The sequence below is a fragment of the Triturus cristatus genome, chromosome 2_1, assembly GCF_964204655.1.
Source record: "Triturus cristatus chromosome 2_1, aTriCri1.1, whole genome shotgun sequence".
In the NCBI taxonomy this organism is placed as follows: domain Eukaryota; kingdom Metazoa; phylum Chordata; class Amphibia; order Caudata; family Salamandridae; genus Triturus; species Triturus cristatus.
Genome location: NC_140581.1, coordinates 239,313,020 through 239,330,109, shown reverse-complemented (window position 1 = coordinate 239,330,109; position 17,090 = coordinate 239,313,020). Strand labels below are relative to the sequence as shown.

Below are 17,090 nucleotides of genomic sequence, written 5' to 3'. Positions count from 1 at the left end.
CCACCGACGATGAAGACAACGTTGCCGAGGGACCTGATGACTTCACGGTCGCAGAGACCGATAAGAAGACGTCTGACAAGGTAGGAGAGACGTTGAGCACAAAAACCCCGAAAGGGCCTCGAAAAACAGAGACTGACTCTCGAAAACCAGAGTCTAAGTCCTCGAAAGGAACACCGGTGCCGAAACTTTTGACGACCGCGAGTGGATCCAAGGACGAAAAGCCCAGCGGATCCTTCGAGAAGGACTCCCAGGTGCCGAAGGCCACCGAAAAACAAAGTTCGACGAAACAGGCCCACGAGGTTGGGTGTTCGACGACAAGGACAAGGTCGCGTCGAGCGCAAGCTCTGTCGAAAAGGCCAGCGCTCGACGCCGAACATGCCTCCGAAATGGAGAAGAAAAAGAGAAGGCTCGAGGCGGAGATGGAGAGCATCCTTCAAAGGAAGAAGGAGTTCGACGAGAAGAGTAAGAAATTCACAATCCCAACGAAACCACCGACGGTCATTGTCGAGGTCGAAGAGCAGGACGAGTTCGACGCCGAAGAGCAGTCAAACTCCCGAAGAAGAGGAAGATGATCTCTACTATGAGGGAGAAGAAGAGGAGGAACAGCAATAAAACCACGCCTCGGCGCCGTCGACGACTCAAGACCTGGAATGGCAGGACCTCGACGCCGAAAATCCAGAAGAGCCCGTGGAGACTTATCCTTCGAGGCCTTCGCCGCCAGATGATATTGGAGCTTACAACATGGTCGTAAAGAGCGCGGCTGCAGCTTTTGGCGTGAAACTAGAGGAGGAAAAACCGAAAGCGGACTTGTTACTCGAGACACTGCTCCCCATCCAAACTAGGAGCCTGTTCCTCCCCATGCTTCAGAGTGTCATGAACCAGGGGAAGGAGGCGTTCAAGGACCCTGCAACATGCAGATCCATCGCCCCCAGAACAGAGAAAAAATATAAACATTCCTCTCAGGACCCTCCATACATCAAGGGATCTGTCACAGCAGACTCCATTATCGCATCTCCAGCCAGAAAAATGGCCAATGTTCCGGCAACCTCTGGACCACCTCCTGACTAGGAGAGCAGAAGGATGGACCTCACTGGCAGAAAAATAGAGAGAAACGCGGCAATAAACTGGCGCATGGCGAACTCCAATGCACTACTGAACAGGCACCAGTACCAACATTGGGACGAAATGGGGGACCTAATCAAGCATCTCCCCGAGCAATACCAACAAAGAGCTTCGCATCTAGTGGAAGAGGGGAAGAATATAGCAAATTCATGCCTTAAAACAGCGTTGGACGGGGCAGAGACATCAAGCAGACTGATGGCAATAGGAATCACTGAAAGGAGACAGGCCTGGCTCAGAATTTCAGGATTCAAGCAAGCGGTACAGAACAACATCCTGAACACCCCTTTCAATGGAGAAATGCTGTTCGGGGCACCAGTCGATGAGAAACTCACCCAACTCAAAAAAGAGAATGAGACGGCGAGGTCCATGGGGGCCCTGCAATTCAGAGGGATGAGAAGAGGTACCCCGACACGGAGACCTTACGGAAGGGGAGGAAACCAGCCAGGAACGTCACATCAAACATTCCAGCAAGGACAGCAAGGCGAGGGTCAGGGGCAGCAGAAACAGAACTGGCAGTACCAGCCTCGGGGCCAGTCCTTTCGCAGTAGGGGAAACGGACGAGGCCAAAGAAGAAGAGGGGGGGACCAACCCGCCTCAAAGTGACTTCGCACGGAAGAGAGTGCTCACCCACAGCATCCCTCCAAGGGTAGAGCACAAAGGAACCAACAAAAGAGGGTTACACGGACCAAACGCCTACGAGCATGCAACACCAGTGGGCGGCAGACTCAGATTTTTCCTCCAAGAATGGAGAAAAATAACCGACAAATGGATACTCAACATCATACAGTAAGGATACTGCATAGAGTTTGAAAGGAGACCTCCAAACAAAAAACCAAAGAGAAGGGAACACTCAGGACAAGAGCTAGCACAACTCGTAGAGGAAGCACTACAGCTACTCCAAAACGGAACCAGTACCATTCAAAGAAAGGAACAAGGGAGTGTACTCAAACTACTTCCTGGTACCAAAGGTGGACGTAACACTAAGACCCATCCTGGATCTACGATTCCTAAACAAGTACGTAAGGACGCAAAAATTCAAGATGACATCCCTACAAGAATTACTCCCACAAATGAGAGACGGAGACTTCATGTCCACCGTGGATCTCAAAGATGCCTACCTGCACATCCCAAAGAACAGGCAGCACAAGAATCTGTTAAGGTTCACCATCAACAAGGATCACTACCAATTCACAACCTTGGCATCCGGTCTAAAGTCCGCACCAAGGGTTTTCACCAAATGCCTTGCAGCAGTAGCAGCGTACCTGCGGAGGGAAGGGATTCACGTGTATCCTTACCTCGACGACTGGCTAATAAAGGCAAGTTCACGCGAAAAATGCGAGGAACACGCACAGCGTGTCACAAGAACACTAACAAAGCTGGGGTTCTCAATACACTGGGGGAAATCATCAATGGAACCAGAACAAGTGAAGATCTTCCTGGGGGCGCAGATCAACACCGTAAAGAGAACGGTGATGCCCAGCGAGAAAAGGACACTAGCCCTGCTGAAGGAGACTCGCCTCTACCAGAAGGGGTGAGCTCTGACAGTGAGAACAGCGAGCAAGATCATGGGGATGATGGCGTCATGCATTCACCTAGTTCCCAATGTGCGCCTACACATGAGACCATTCCAGGAATGGCTGCAACAGCAATGGTCACAAGCAAACGGAAGTTGGGAGGATCTAGTGGTTGTAACGCACGCAGTGCAAGAAGAGATAGCATGGTGGAACAGGGAGAACATAACAATAGGGAAGCCCTTAACACCACTAAGCCCAACAGTGACCTTCACCACAGACGCATCCCAGATAGGATGGGGAGCACATATGAACAAGCTCAGAGTGAGGGGTCTGTGGACTCCAGCAGATGCGGTCAGACACATCAACTATCTGGAATTAAAGACCGTACTGCTAGCACTGAAGGCCTTCCAGAAAAAACTGTTCAACCAAAGGGTGTTGATACAAACAGACAATACTACAACTATGTTGTACATAAACAAGCAGGGAGGGACACAATCGTTCCCCCTGTCCAACCTGGCACAGGAAATTTGAAGATGGGCCATCACGCTCGAAATAGACCTGCTGGCCATACACCTACCGGGGAAGGACAGTGTAGAAGCAGACTGGCTCAGCAGGCAGACTTCAACATCCCACGAGTGGGAACTCAATGGGCAGGAAAAGCAAAAACTATTCAAGAGGTGGGGCACACCGACAATAGACCTGTTTGCAACACACCTGAATGCAAAATGGCAAAACTTCGCATCCAGACAACCAGGAAAACTATCCCAGGGGAATGCCCTATGGATAAATTGGTCAAGAACATTTGCCTACGCTTTTCCACCGATACCACTGATACACAGGGTACTCAACAAGTGCAGGACCAGCAACATGACGCTGATCCTAGTGGCACCACTGTGGGCAAGACTGACATGGTACTCGCAAATAGTGGAAATGGCACAGGGGCCACCACACAAGTTCACCAAAAGAAAAGACTTACTCTCCATGCAGAATGGAAAAGTTCTACACCCAGAGCCAGAGAGCCTCTGCCTAGCGGCATGGCTCCTGAAGACATAAGAGTTTGCACACCTTAAGCTACCTCAAAGCACTATGCGAGTGCTCCGGGAGGCAAGGAGACCGACCACACGGAAATGCTATGGGGAAAATGGAAGAGGTTCACACTGTGGTGCAGAAAAAATAAACTGCAAAATAAGTTGACAAGGGAGTCAACGGTGCTTAGATACCTCACACATCTACTAAAAGCCAAACTATGTTCGTCTTCGCTAAGAGTCCACCTAGCGGCGATTGTGGCCTACACACGAGGTGAGACGGGAGAGAGTTTCTTTACGTCACGAGTAGTAAATAGATTCCTGGAGGGGACAAAAAGGATAGCGCCACCAAAGAGGATTCCGCTGCCGGCATGGAACCTCAACATAGTCCTGACGGAACTTATGAAGGCGCCCTTTGAGCCCATCCACAAGGCCTCACTACAAATGCTGACAATGAAAACAGCCTTTCTGGTAGCAATAACCTCGCTGCGCAGAGTGAGCGAGCTGCAAGCGTTAACGCTGCAAGAGCCCTACATCCAAATACACAAGGACCGAGTCGTAATGAGGACTGACCAACACTTCATGCCTAAGGTCGTGTCAGCATTCCATATGAACCAAACTATACAAATACCTAGTTTCTTTCAAAACCCAGTCACATGCGCAGAGAGGGCACTACACACTCTAGACACTAGAAGAGTGGTGATGCACTACATCGAGGGAACAAAGGAGCACAGGAAAACCAAGCAGTTTTTTGTGTCCTTCGCAACCAGCTTCCTGGGTAGACCAGTAACGAAAAGCACCATCGCGCGGTGGATCGAACTAACGATACAATTCTGCCACAAACAGGCAGGGCAAGAGCTAACGGAGGGGGCACAGGCCCACTCCACAAGAAAGTAAGAAGGGAACAATGATTGCCTTTCTGGCAAACACACCCATTCAAGACATATGCCTGGCGGCAACATGGTCTTCAGTGCATACGTTCACTAAGCACTACTGCGTGGATATACAAATGAACAAGAAAGCACAAGTAGGGCAAAAAGTGCTTCAACATATATTCAACGACCAACGCTCATCTTCCACCCAGCCGCTACAAAGATGACAAACCGCTACAAAGTCTATGCACAGCATAGTGAATCCAGAAAGATTCACGCTGCAAAACGAATAGTTTCTTACCTGTCGGTGTAGTTTTGCAGCTTGAAGATCTTTCTGGATTCACTAGCGAACCCACCCACCTCCGCCAGAAAGATGAGGCAGGAGAGGAAGGTGGAAGGAGAGAGTAAAAGAACAAAAGAATACTGAAAGTGGATACATTGAAAAAGGAAAATACTAAAAAACGCCTAGGGTTAAAAAAAAATTTAAAAAAGGGGAAAAAAGAACCCGAAGATGGCGCCCCAAGGTTGGACTTCCGCAGGAAGCATGCCGACGTCACGAGAAGTACACCAAATAGTGGGACGTCGACGCCCACCTGGGCTACAAAAAAAAAAAAAAAAAAAAAAACAAGACTACGATTCCGGACCCAACCACCAGACCGCGGAATAATGCACAGCATAGTGAATCCAGAAAGATCTTCAAGCTGCAAAACTACACCGACAGGTAAACTATTCGTTCTCACAGATAATGGAGATGGCGCAGGGGCCACCACACAAGTTTCCAAAAAGAAGAGAACTGCTTTCAATGCAAAACGGGGAAGTGCTCCACCCAGAACCGGTGAGCCTCAGCTTAGCTTCTGAAAACTTAAGAGTTTGCACACCTAAAACTCCCAGAGAGCACGCTGGCGGTGCTGCGGGAAGCAAGAAGACCTACCACACGGAAGTGTTATGTAGCACAATGGAAAAGGTTCACCCAATGGTGCTTCAAGGAAAAGCTACAGAAGAGAATCACCAGGGAATCAAGTGCTCAGATATTTAACACACTTCATAAAGAGCAACCTAAGCTACACCTCTCTAAGGGTTCACCTAGCAGCAATAGTAGCCTACACAAGAGGAGAAACGGGGAAAAGTTTCTTTACATCCCAGGTGGTAAAAAGATTCCTGGAGGGGGCAAAACAAATCACCCCACCCTCCCTCCCAAAAAGCTTACAACCACCGGCTTGGAACCTCAATGTAGTTCTCACGCAACTTATGAAGGCGCCCTTCGAACCCATTCACAAGGCCTCTCTACATGTGCTCACCGTAAAGACAGCTTTTCTGATAGCAATCACCTCGCTACGCAGGGTGAGCGAACTGCAAGCGCTAACACTACAACAACCCTACATTCAAATTCACAATGACAGGGTGGTAATGAGAACAGACACACATTTTATGCCAAAGGTTGTGTCAAGGTTGCACTTAAGCCAGACAATACAGATACCAAGTTTCGTTCAGAAATCATCCACAAGTGCAGAAAGGGCACTGCACACTCTGGACGCTAGAAGGGCATTACATTGAGAGAACTAAAGATTGTAGGAAAACAAAGCAATTCTTTGTGTCTTTCGCAAGCAGTTTCTTTTGAAAACCGGTAACAAAAGTCACCATCGCACGATGGATCACAGAGACAATACAATTCTGCCACAAGCAGACAGGACAAGAACTACAAGGAGCGGCACAAGCCCACTCTACCAGAAAAAAGGGAGAAACAATAGCCTTCCTGGCAAACACTCCCATCCAAGACATTTGCCTGGTGGCAACATGGGCCTCAGTGCACACGTTCACTAAGCACTACTGCGTGAATATACAGGTGAACAAGGAAGCACAAGTAGGACAAAAAGTGCTTCAACATATATTCAACAACCAACGCTCATCTTCCACCCAGCCGCCACAAACTTAACAAACCACTACAAAGTCTATGCACAGCATAGTGAATCCAGAAAGATTCACGCTGCAAAACGAATAGTTTCTTGCCTGTCTGTGAGAAAGTGGCTCTGTAGATACTGTTCCCAAATAGGTACAGGGTTTACAGAGTCCACAGTCCCCAGAGGTTTGGCAGAGGCTAAAGTTAGATATAACCTTACTCTCTAAAGTGGTAGCTTGGTCGAGCAGTAAGTCAGTATCAGAGGACGTTGTAAAGCATTTGTTGCACACTCAGTCAGCAAATGGTCTCACAAACTCAATAACTGAACTCTAGGCCAATGGTTTATTTATAAAAATATATATGCTTGTTTTATTTTAGAACCAACAATAGGTATTAAAATATACTTTCTCAGAATGAGATGCTTTATATAAATACTTTTGCCATATGCAATTGGCTTTTGTATAAAGTTACAAGTGGTTGCAATAGGCAACACAATTTTAAACACAATAATGCATTGAGTTCAATGGAAGTTTCAAGTTATTTGCAATAGATTACTTTTGGGATTCCAGGACTGGATCCTAGATTCAGTCCTGGGTCAGTACTTAGAAACAAGTGATAAAAGTCGACTTAGTTACTATTATGATTTTTAGACAATATTTTGCTATTTTAAAAGTTGACACTTCGAAAATATTTCATACAAAACAGTCAATGATTCCCTATGGAAGAAAATTCAAGTTGCAGGTATAGTATGTTTTCGCTACTTTTGTAATCCAGTACTCGATGCCTAGACTCAGTACTGGGACCTTTACCCAAAATAGGTAAGTAATTACGTTTTCACAATTTGTACCATTTTTAAAAAATATTTAAAGTTTGCAGAAATCGACACTTAGAAGAAACGTCACAGGAAAACAGTCAATGGTTTCCTATGGAAGAAAATTGGGTTACTGGTAAGTACGGTTGTGAATATTTTTCAGGGTCAGTGCTGGGCACCAAGATCCAGCACTGGGAGCTCACCTAATAGCAGGTGAGAATTTTCGTTTTCGTTACTCGGCTGATTTTTGGTGAATATTTTAAGTTTTGAAAAGTCCACACTTGGAAAAAATTGCAGGGAAAACCAGTCAATGTTACCCTATGGAGAAAATTGAGTTATCGGCGTTCAGGTAAGTACTCGACTGGCAGAGTTAAGGTTCTGGGCCAAGTTATCCTATGGGAGGCAGGGGGGCCTTGGTTGGTGGCTGCTGACTAGCAGGCCACGCGTTTGTGGGAGCTGGGCTCCTGGTCACTTGCTCAGGGCAAATGGGGAAGTAGATAGGTGTAGTGGTTACACTGCCAGGGCAACTCGGGCGGCTGAGTGCAGGGTGCTTTTGAGCCTTCGGGCGCTCAATTGATTTCAATGGGAAATCTCCGGTTTAGAAAAAGACTGCAAACTCTGGGATGAAGATTCTTCAGGTGCCACCACCACTTCGAGAGTTAAGTTGGGTAGTTGGAGGATAGGTAGGTACCCCGGAGTTGGCCATGCCCACAACACTCACTGCCCTGGCTTACATCAGCCACCCCTCTAGCTGGGTGCCCTATGCCAGTGGTGTGGGTACAGGTGCAGAAGCCCTGTGCCCTTTCGCTACCCAGGTCCATTCCTGGGCGCTGTAAGTGCAGTGGTGCCATTTAAGAGTATATGGTGCTGGGAGATCGTCAACACGAACTCCACAGTACCATGAAGGCTTCACTGAAGACTGAGGAGTTTGCTATCAAACGCCTCAGCATATTAAACCCACACTGATGCCAGTGCAGGAATTAATGTACAATGCACGACAGAGTGCATCTTAGAGAAGCCCCCTCAACCTAAACTACAATCCACGTCTGGTTTGAGAGGCTGCCTAGGCTGCCACACAGCAGACATGTTGCTGGACCCCTGGGTGGAGAGCCCCCGCTCTCCTGGGCCTGCAGCAATGCCCATCCTGGGCAAGGTGCTAGGTCTCCTCCCCCAGGATGGGCAGGGGGAAGCTTCAAAGGCATGCCGCCTTTTGTGAGCTTCTCCAGGCCACTTGCTGTACTCAGCAACTGGCCCCCACCGGTTCTGACCCCCCACTCTGGCGGGAAAGCCCAAGTGAGGAAAGGGGGTGTGCCAGCCTCTGCTAACCCCACCCCTCAGATGGGGGAGGCGAGGTGAAGCACAACTCCGGGCTCTCGCCATTTTTATTTTTTTTAAATATCTTTACTGGTGGTTCTGTTTTTTTTTTTTTTATTTGTTCCATATTTGTCCATTTTCATATCACGCATGGCAATACAGATGTCAACAACATTTTACCAGTAGTACATTACAATATCTCGACAGTACTATCATAAATCGTCAATAATATAGCAGAATGTTTTTCAATGTGTTAGCACACCAGTGTGCTACTGATAGGTCGCATTTTACAACATCTGTGCGATTACCCGTCCTCCGCACCGTCCCACAGTGTCTAATCAACGTTGAAGAAAGGATTTGACAAAAGAGGAAAGGGGGAGTCGCCAATATCTTTTGACAGCATTGTTGGTATCCTTGAAGTCATTATGGAAGAACTACCTAAACATTAGCGAATGGTAAAGATAGGCTCATGTGGCCAACGCACTGGGCCGATGAGTGAGTTGTCCCAAAGTAAAAAGAATACGGAGATACTTACACACACCAATAAAGTATACAATGTTATAATAACCATATCAAACAACATATTGAAAGAGCTGCCATCAAGGGGAAAAAAAAAAAATTAAATCGGAATAGCCTTTACAGTACTGGGTGTGGGTCTGTGTAGTGTATTAGTCACAAAATGCTAATATACTAGGGTGAAGCTCGGATTTGTGTGGGTGTTGGGGGCCGGTGTCAAGAGGGGGGTGCCGGGACAGAAGGGGGCAGGGGTTCATTGCAGCAGACCTACTGTACAAGGTGAGATTCAATGGGGTGTGTCCGTCCGCTGCCATCCTCTAGCTCCGTGGTTCCCAAACTGTGCGCCGCGGCACCCCGGTGCGCTGTAATTAGTTGCCATGGGCGCCGCGGCACGATGTGGGAAATTGCAGCAGCAGCGCTAGAAATGCCACCTGCATAATCATGGATTCCGCCGCTTTAAGGAAACAGGCATGGAAAGAAGGGGTAGTCTGAGGGCACAAAGAGAACAGGCATGGAGATAATGGATCGTTAGAGGGCACGAACGGAGCAGGCATGGAGGAAAGGGGCAGTCTTGGGGCACGAAGGGAGAAGGCATGGACAGACTAGGTAGTCTGAGAGCACGAAGGAGGCTGGGATGGACAGAAGGGGAAGTCTGAAATCACAGTGGGAGCAGGCATTGCCAGTTGGGTCAATCAGGGGGCACAAATGGAGCAGTCATGGACACCAGGAGCAGACTGAGTGCGCGAAGGGAGCAGGCATGCACAGAAGGGGCAGTCTGAGGGCGTGGGGGCAGGCATGGACAGAGAGGGTAGTCAGGGGGTTTGGGGGCAGGCACGGACAGAAGGGTAGTCTAAGGATGTGAGAAAGTGGCATCTTTCTTACATGGTATGTCCCCACTTTTTGCTGAATGTACTTTGACTGAGTGTGCCCTGGACTCCTGCCAATCAGGTGCACAGGGCCTATGTTCCTTCCCTAAAGCAAAACAAACCCAAATTGGCAAACCCTGGCCACATGTCAGCCCCTGGTAAATGGTACCCTAGGTACCCAGGGCCTTGTGACCAGGGAAGGCCTCTAAGGGCTGCAGCACTCACTGTGCCACCCTTAGAGGCCCTGTACCCTTACACACACACACTGCCTTTGCAGGCTGAGTGTTTGGGTTCAAGACAAAAACAAAGTCGAAATGACACACATCCCTGTGTGCCATGCCCATCACCTACACTGCCATGGCATACATCAGTCACCCCTCTAGCTGGGTGCCTTATGCCAATGGTGTGGGCACAGGAACAGGAGCCCTGTGCCCCTACAGTGCCCAGGTCCATTCCTGAGCACTGTGTGCAGTGCTGCCATTTAAGAGTACATGGTGCTGAGAGCTCGTCAAACACGAGCTCCACAGCACCATAATGGCAACACTAAAGACTGAAGTTTGTTATCAAACTTCTCAGCACATTAAACCCACACTGATGCAAGTGTGGGATTTAATGTACCCAGCACCCCAGAGGGCATTTTAGAGGTGCCCCCTTAAACCTAACCTACAATTCACGTCTGCTCTGAGGCTGCCACCCAGCAGACATGTTGCTGGACCCCTGGGTAGGAGAGCCCCTGCTCTCCTGGGCCTGCAACAATGCACATCCAGGGCGAGGTGCTCAATCTCTTCCCCCAGGATGGGCAGGGGGAAGCTTCAAAGGCATGCCGCCTCTGTGAGCTTCCCCAGGCCACTGCAACCCCCCACTCTGGCGGGAAGCTTTGGCCGAAAACCCCAAATAAGGACAGGGGATGTGCCAGCCTGCCAACCCCACCCCTCAGATGGGGGAGGCGAGATGAAGCACATCTCCAGGCTCTCGCCATCTTGAAGATGGGGAGCCCTACCCTATCAGGACTAGGCTACTGCCCCCCCTCCCACAGGAGAGAGGCAGGATAGGGGGTGTACCCACCCCAGGACAGGGACCCATTGGTCCCTGCCCTTCACCTACCTGTAACGCCCCTAAATCTAGTATTTAGGGGCACCCTGAACCTTCCTTCCCCAGATTCCAGATTCAAAACTACAAAGAAGAGCAAGAAGAAAGACCTGCCCTGCAGCTGCTAAAAAGAGGAAGACACCAACTGCTTTGGCCCCAGCCCTAACAGCCTGTCAACCCTCGAACCTGCTCCTGCTCCAACCCGGCATCTCTTGTGGCCAGCAACCTCACAAACCTCGGAGGACCTGGCTACCTTTTGGCTCTAAGCCCCTGGGACTCCCATGAGTAGAGGCTCTACTCAAAACCTACCTCTAATCCCTGGCAGCAGCCCGGAACCGCGAACCCAGCACACTGTACCAGCCAAGCCTGGCCAGTGCCGGAGTGGACAAAGACCCCGAGGACGACCCCACGGCGACTGTAACCCAGAGTCCGGCACTCAAGGACTTCCCTCGACACTCCTGAAGAAGCCTGCAGCCTCAGAACAAGGTGCCCCCCCTACAGCGATCAACAGAGGGTAAGATTTCTCAACACCAAAAGGCACCCCTGCACGCGGCGCCCTGCGGCCCCCTGTGCCCAATCCCGGGGTACCTACCTAACCTCCAACTACCCAACTTACCTCTCAAAGTGGTGGTGGCAACTGAAGAATCCCCGTCCCCGAGCTTGCAGCCTTTTTCTAAACCGGAGATTTCCCATTGAAATCAATTGAGCGCCCGAAGGCTCAAAAGCACTCTGCACCCAGCCGCCCGAGTGGCCCTGGCAGTGCAACCTCTACACCTACCTACTTCCCCACTTGCCCTGAGTAAGTGACTAGGAGCCCAGCTCCCACAGCCGCGTGGCTTGCCAGTCAGCAGCCACCAACCAAGGCCCCCCTATCCCTCATAGGATAACATTGGGCCTAACTCTCTCTGCACCCGGCCGCCCTAGAGTCGCTGAGGGTGAATCAACTGTACCTACCTGACCCTGGGGGACTCCTGAGTCTATGCCCAGAACCTCAACTCTGCCAGTCGAGTACTTACCCTTAAATCGCTAACTCTATTTTCCTCATAGGGTAACATTGACTGGCTTTTTCCTGAATTTTTTTCTAAGTGTGGACTTTTCAAATCTTCAAATATTCACCAAAAATCAGCCGAGTAACGAAAACGAAATTACTCACCTGCTCTTAGGTGAGCTCCCAGTGCTGGATCTTGGTGCCCAGCACTGACTCTGAAAAATACTTACAACTGTACTTTCCCTTAACCCAATTTTCTTCCACAGGAAACCATTGACTGTTTTTCTGTGAAATTTCTTTTAAGTGTCGATTTCTGCAATCCTTAAATATTCTTCAAAAATCGTATAATATCTGAAAACGTAATTACCTACATGTTTTGGGTAAAGGTCCCAGTACTGAGTCTAGGCACCCAGTACTGGATTACAAAAGTAACGAGAACATACTGTACCTGCAACTTGAATTTTCTTCCATATGGAATCATTGACTGTTTTCTATGAAATATTTTCTGTCAACTTTTAAAATAGCTAAGTATTGTTTAAAAATCATTACAGTAATTAAGTCGACTTTCATCACTTGATTCTGAGTACTGACCCAGGACTGAATCTAGGATCCAGTCCTGGAATTACAAAAGTAATCTAAAAAGTAATCTGTTGCAAATAACTTGAATTTTCCATTGAGCTCGATGCATTGTTGTGTTTAAAATAGAGTTGCCTATTGCAACTACTTGTAACTGTTTACAAAAGTCAATTGCATATTGAAAAAGTATTTATATGAAAAATCTCATTCTGAGAAAGTATATTTTAAATCCAAGTGTTGGTTCTAAAATAAAACAAGCATATATTTTTTTTATATATAAACCATTGGCCTAGAGTTCAGTTATTGAGTGTGTGGAACCATTTGCTGACTGAGTGTGTACAACAAATGCTTTACACTGTCCTCTGATACTGCCTTACTGCTCGACCAAGCTACCACTTTAGAGAGTAAGGTTATATCTAACTTTAGCCTCTGTCAAACCCTGGGTGTGAGAAAGTGGCTCTGTATATACTGTTCCCTAATAGGTACAGGGTGTACAGAGTCCACAGTCCCCCAGAGGCTGATAGAGGTCAAAGTTAGGTATGACCTTACTCTCAAAAGTGGTAGCTTGGTCGAGCAGTAAGGCAGTACCAGAGGACAGTGTAAAGCATTTATTGTACACACTCAGTCAGCAAATGGTTTCACACACTCAATAACTGAACTCTAGGCCAATGATTTGTATATATAAAATATATGCTTGTTTTATTTTTAGAACCACAAAGGGGGTAAAAATATACTTTCTCAGAATGAGAGGTTGAATATAAATACTTTTGTTTCAAGCAATAAATTTGTGTAAACAGTCACAGTTGGTTGCAATAAACAATCCTATTTCCTAAACATAACAATGCATTGAGCTCAATGGTAAATTCAGGTTATTTGTAATAAATTACTTTTCAGATTACTTTTGGAATTCCAGGTCTGGATCCTAGAACCAGCCTGGGGTCAGTATTCAGAATCAAGTGATGAAAGTCGACTTAATAACTGTAATGATTTTTAAATAATATTTAGCTATTTCAAAAGTTAGCACTTAGAAAATATTTCACAGAAAACATTCAATGGATCTCTATGGCAAGAAATTCAAATTGCAGGTAGAGTACTTTATCGTTACTTTAGTAATCCAGGACTGGGTGCCTAGACCCAGGACTGGGGTCCTTATCAAAAGCAGGTAAGTAATTTCGTTTTCAGAAATGGTACGATTTTAAAAGAATATTTCAAATTTGCAAAAGTAGACACTTAGAAGAAATTTCACAGAAAAGCAGACAATGGTTTCCTATGGGAGAAAAATGAGTTAGAAGTAAGTATAGTTGTGAACACTTTTCAGAGTCAGGGCTGGGCACCAAGATCCAGCACTGGGAGCTCACCTAGGAGCAGGTGAGTAAATTCGTTTTTGTCACTTGGCTGATTTTTGGTGAATTTTTGCAGTTTTGAAAAGTTCACACTTAGAAGATTTTTGAAGAAAAAGCCAGTCAATGTTACCCTATGAGGAAAATGAAGTTAGCGGTTTAAGGGTAAGTACTCGACTGGTAGTGTTGAAATTCCGGGCATGGACTCAGGGGTCCCCCAGTGTCAGGTAGGTACAGTTGGTTCACCGTCAGCGGTTTCAGGACGGCCGGGTGCAGAGAGAGTTGGGTCCAATGTTATCCTATGAGGGATAGGGGGGCCTTGGTTGGTGGCTGCTGTCTGGCAAGCCACGCGGCTGTGGGAGCTGGGCTCCTGGTCACTTACTCAGGGCAAGTGGGGAAGTAGGTTAGTGTAGAGAGGGCACTGCCAGGGCCACTCGGGCGGCTGGGTGCAGGGTGCTTTTGAGCCTTAGGGCGCTCAATGGAAATCAATGGGAATGTTCCGGTTTGGAAAGAGGCTGCAGGCTCGGGGACGAGGATGTTTCAGGTGCCACCACCACTTCGAGAGGTAAGTTGGGTAGTTGTAGGTTAGGTGGGTACCCCGGGATTGGGCACAGGGGGGTCGCAGGGCGCCGGGTGCAGGGGTGCCTTTTGACGTCGGGAATCTTACCCTCTGGTTGATCGCGGCTGGGGTGGCACTTGGTTCTGAGGCTGCAGGCTTCTTCCGGGATGTCGAGGGTGGTCCTTGGGTGCCGGACTCTGGGTCACAGTCGCCGTGGGGTCGTCCTCTGGGTCTTTGTCCACTCCGGCACTGGCCAGGCTTGGCTGGTGCAGAGTGTGTTGGGTCCGCGGTCCCGGGCTGGTGCCAGGGATAGCAAGTAGGTTTCTTGAGTAGAGCCTCTACTCGTGGGAGTCCCAGGGGCTTAGAGCTAAAAGGTAGCCAGGTCCTCCGGGGTTGGTGAGGTTGCTGGCCACGTGGGATGCCGCGCAGGTGCAGGTTCGAGAGTCGACAGGCCGGTAGGGCTGGGGCCCAAGCAGTTGGTGTCTTCTTCTCTTTTTAGCAGCTGCAGGGCAGGTCTTTGTTCTTCTTGCTCTTCTTGTCGTTTTTCTATCTGGAATCTGAGGAAGGAAGGTTCAGGGGGCCCCTAAATACTAGATTTAGGGGCGTTACAGGTAGGTGAAGGCCAGGGACCAATGGGTCCTTGTCCTGGGGTGGGTACACCCCCTATCCTGCCTCTCTCCTGTGGGAGGGGGGCAGTAGCCTAATCCTGATAGGGTAGGGCCTCCCATCTTCAAGATGGCGAGAGCCCGGAGATGTGCTTCACCTCGCCTCCCCCACCTGAGGGGTGGGGTGGGCAGGCTGGCACATCCCCTGTCCTTGTATGGGGTTTCCGGCCAAGCTTCCCGCCAGAGTGGGGGGTTGCAGTGGCCTGGGGAAACTCCAACTGGCGGCATGCCTTTGAAGCTTCCCTTTGCTCATCCTGGGGGAGGAGATTTCTCACCTCACCCAGGATGTGCATTGTTGCAGGCCCGGGAGAGCAGGGGCTCTCCCACCCAGGGGTCCAGCAACGTGTCTGCTGTGTGGCAGCCTGGGCAGCCTCAGAGCAGACGTGGATTGCAAGTTAGCTGTAAGGGGGCATCTTCTAAGATGCCCTCTGGGGTGCTTAGTACATTAAATCCTACACTGGCATCAGTGTGGGTTCAATGTGCTGAGAAGTTTGATACCAAACTTCCCAGGCTTCAGTGTTGCCAATATGGTGCGGTGGAGCTCGTGTTTGACAAGCTCTCAGCACCATGTATTCTTAAATGACAGCACTGCACTTACAGTGCCCAGGAATGGACCCGGGTACTGTAGGGGCACAGGGCTCCTGCTCCTGTGCCCACACCATAGGCGTAATGCACCCAGCTAGAGGGGTGGCTGACATATGCCTTGGCAGTGTAGGTGATGGGCATGGTACACAGTGATGTGTGCCATGTCGACTCTTTGTTTTGTCCTGCACCCAGACACTCAGCCTGCAAGGGCAGTGTGTGTGTGTAAGGGTACAGGGCCTCTGAGGGTGGCACAATGAGTGCTGCAGCCCTTAGAGGCCTTCCCTGGTCACAAGGCCCTGGGTACCTAGGGTACCATTTACTAGGGGCTGACATGTGGCTAGGGTTTGCCAATTTGGAGTTTGTGTGGTTTAAGGAAGGAACATAGGCCCTGGGCACCTGATTGGCAGGAACCCAGGGTACACTCAATCGAAGTACATTCAGCAATTTAGCAAAAAGTGGGGGCATACCATGCAAGAAAGATGGCACTTTCTCACACTGGGGGACTGTGGACTCTGCACACCCTGTACCTATTAAGGAACAGTATATACAGAGCCACTTTCTCACAAAGGACACAAAGGGAGCAGCATGGATAGAAGACACAGTCAGAGGACACGATGGGAGCAGGCATGGGAAGACGTGACAGTCTCAAGACACGAAGGGGGGCAGACATGGGTAGAGTGGGCAGGAGAGGTCACGAAGGGAGCAAGCATGGGCAGAACGGGCACACCTATTCAGGGCCAGCCACAAGGCATAAAACAAGAGACGGGGGGAGACCTCTGCGGGCAGGGGGAGACGGTTGGCAGGGTCATCCAGTATTAGGGTATCTTTCATAGATTCACATGCCTGAATCATTCCCCGTCGTCGGGATGGGAGTCACCGGTAAATAACAAAGCAATGTCTTAGTAGACATATATAGTAACAGGCCCCAAAAGGCCTTAGCTTTGTAAGCTATCCACGTCCTTGTGTAAAAAGGACCAAAGTTTGGCCTGTAGCCAATCAGCTAGCACCACCCTCTAGAACCTTCCTGGAAGGAGCTCTAGTCCCTCAGATTTTCTACCGCACGTCGTGCTAAGGGAGTCTCCACTGAGCTCTGCTCATTGCTTCTGGATTTCCAGTGTTTCTTGCTACAAATTTACTTGGCTTCGTCATGGCTGATACCCCAAAGAAGGGACTGTTCAGATCCTGTGCTTCCTGTGGGAAAAAGAGGCTTCACGTGGACAATCAGCATAAAGACTGTCTTTATCCTAGCCACAATTCGAAAGACTGTAAGGTATGTCGTACCTTTTGATCTAAGACCCTGAAAGACCGAGAAGGGCGCCTTTTAATCTGGCTGCAAAGACTAAAGGACAAG

General features: G+C 48.9%; 1 protein-coding gene across 9 annotated transcripts in view; it reads left to right on the top strand.

Moving 5' to 3' along the window:
• The window catches only part of ZFR (zinc finger RNA binding protein), a 526,018-nt gene that overhangs the window by 215,150 nt on the left and 293,778 nt on the right, over positions 1–17,090 (top strand). The gene's annotated exons all lie outside the window — the stretch shown is intronic.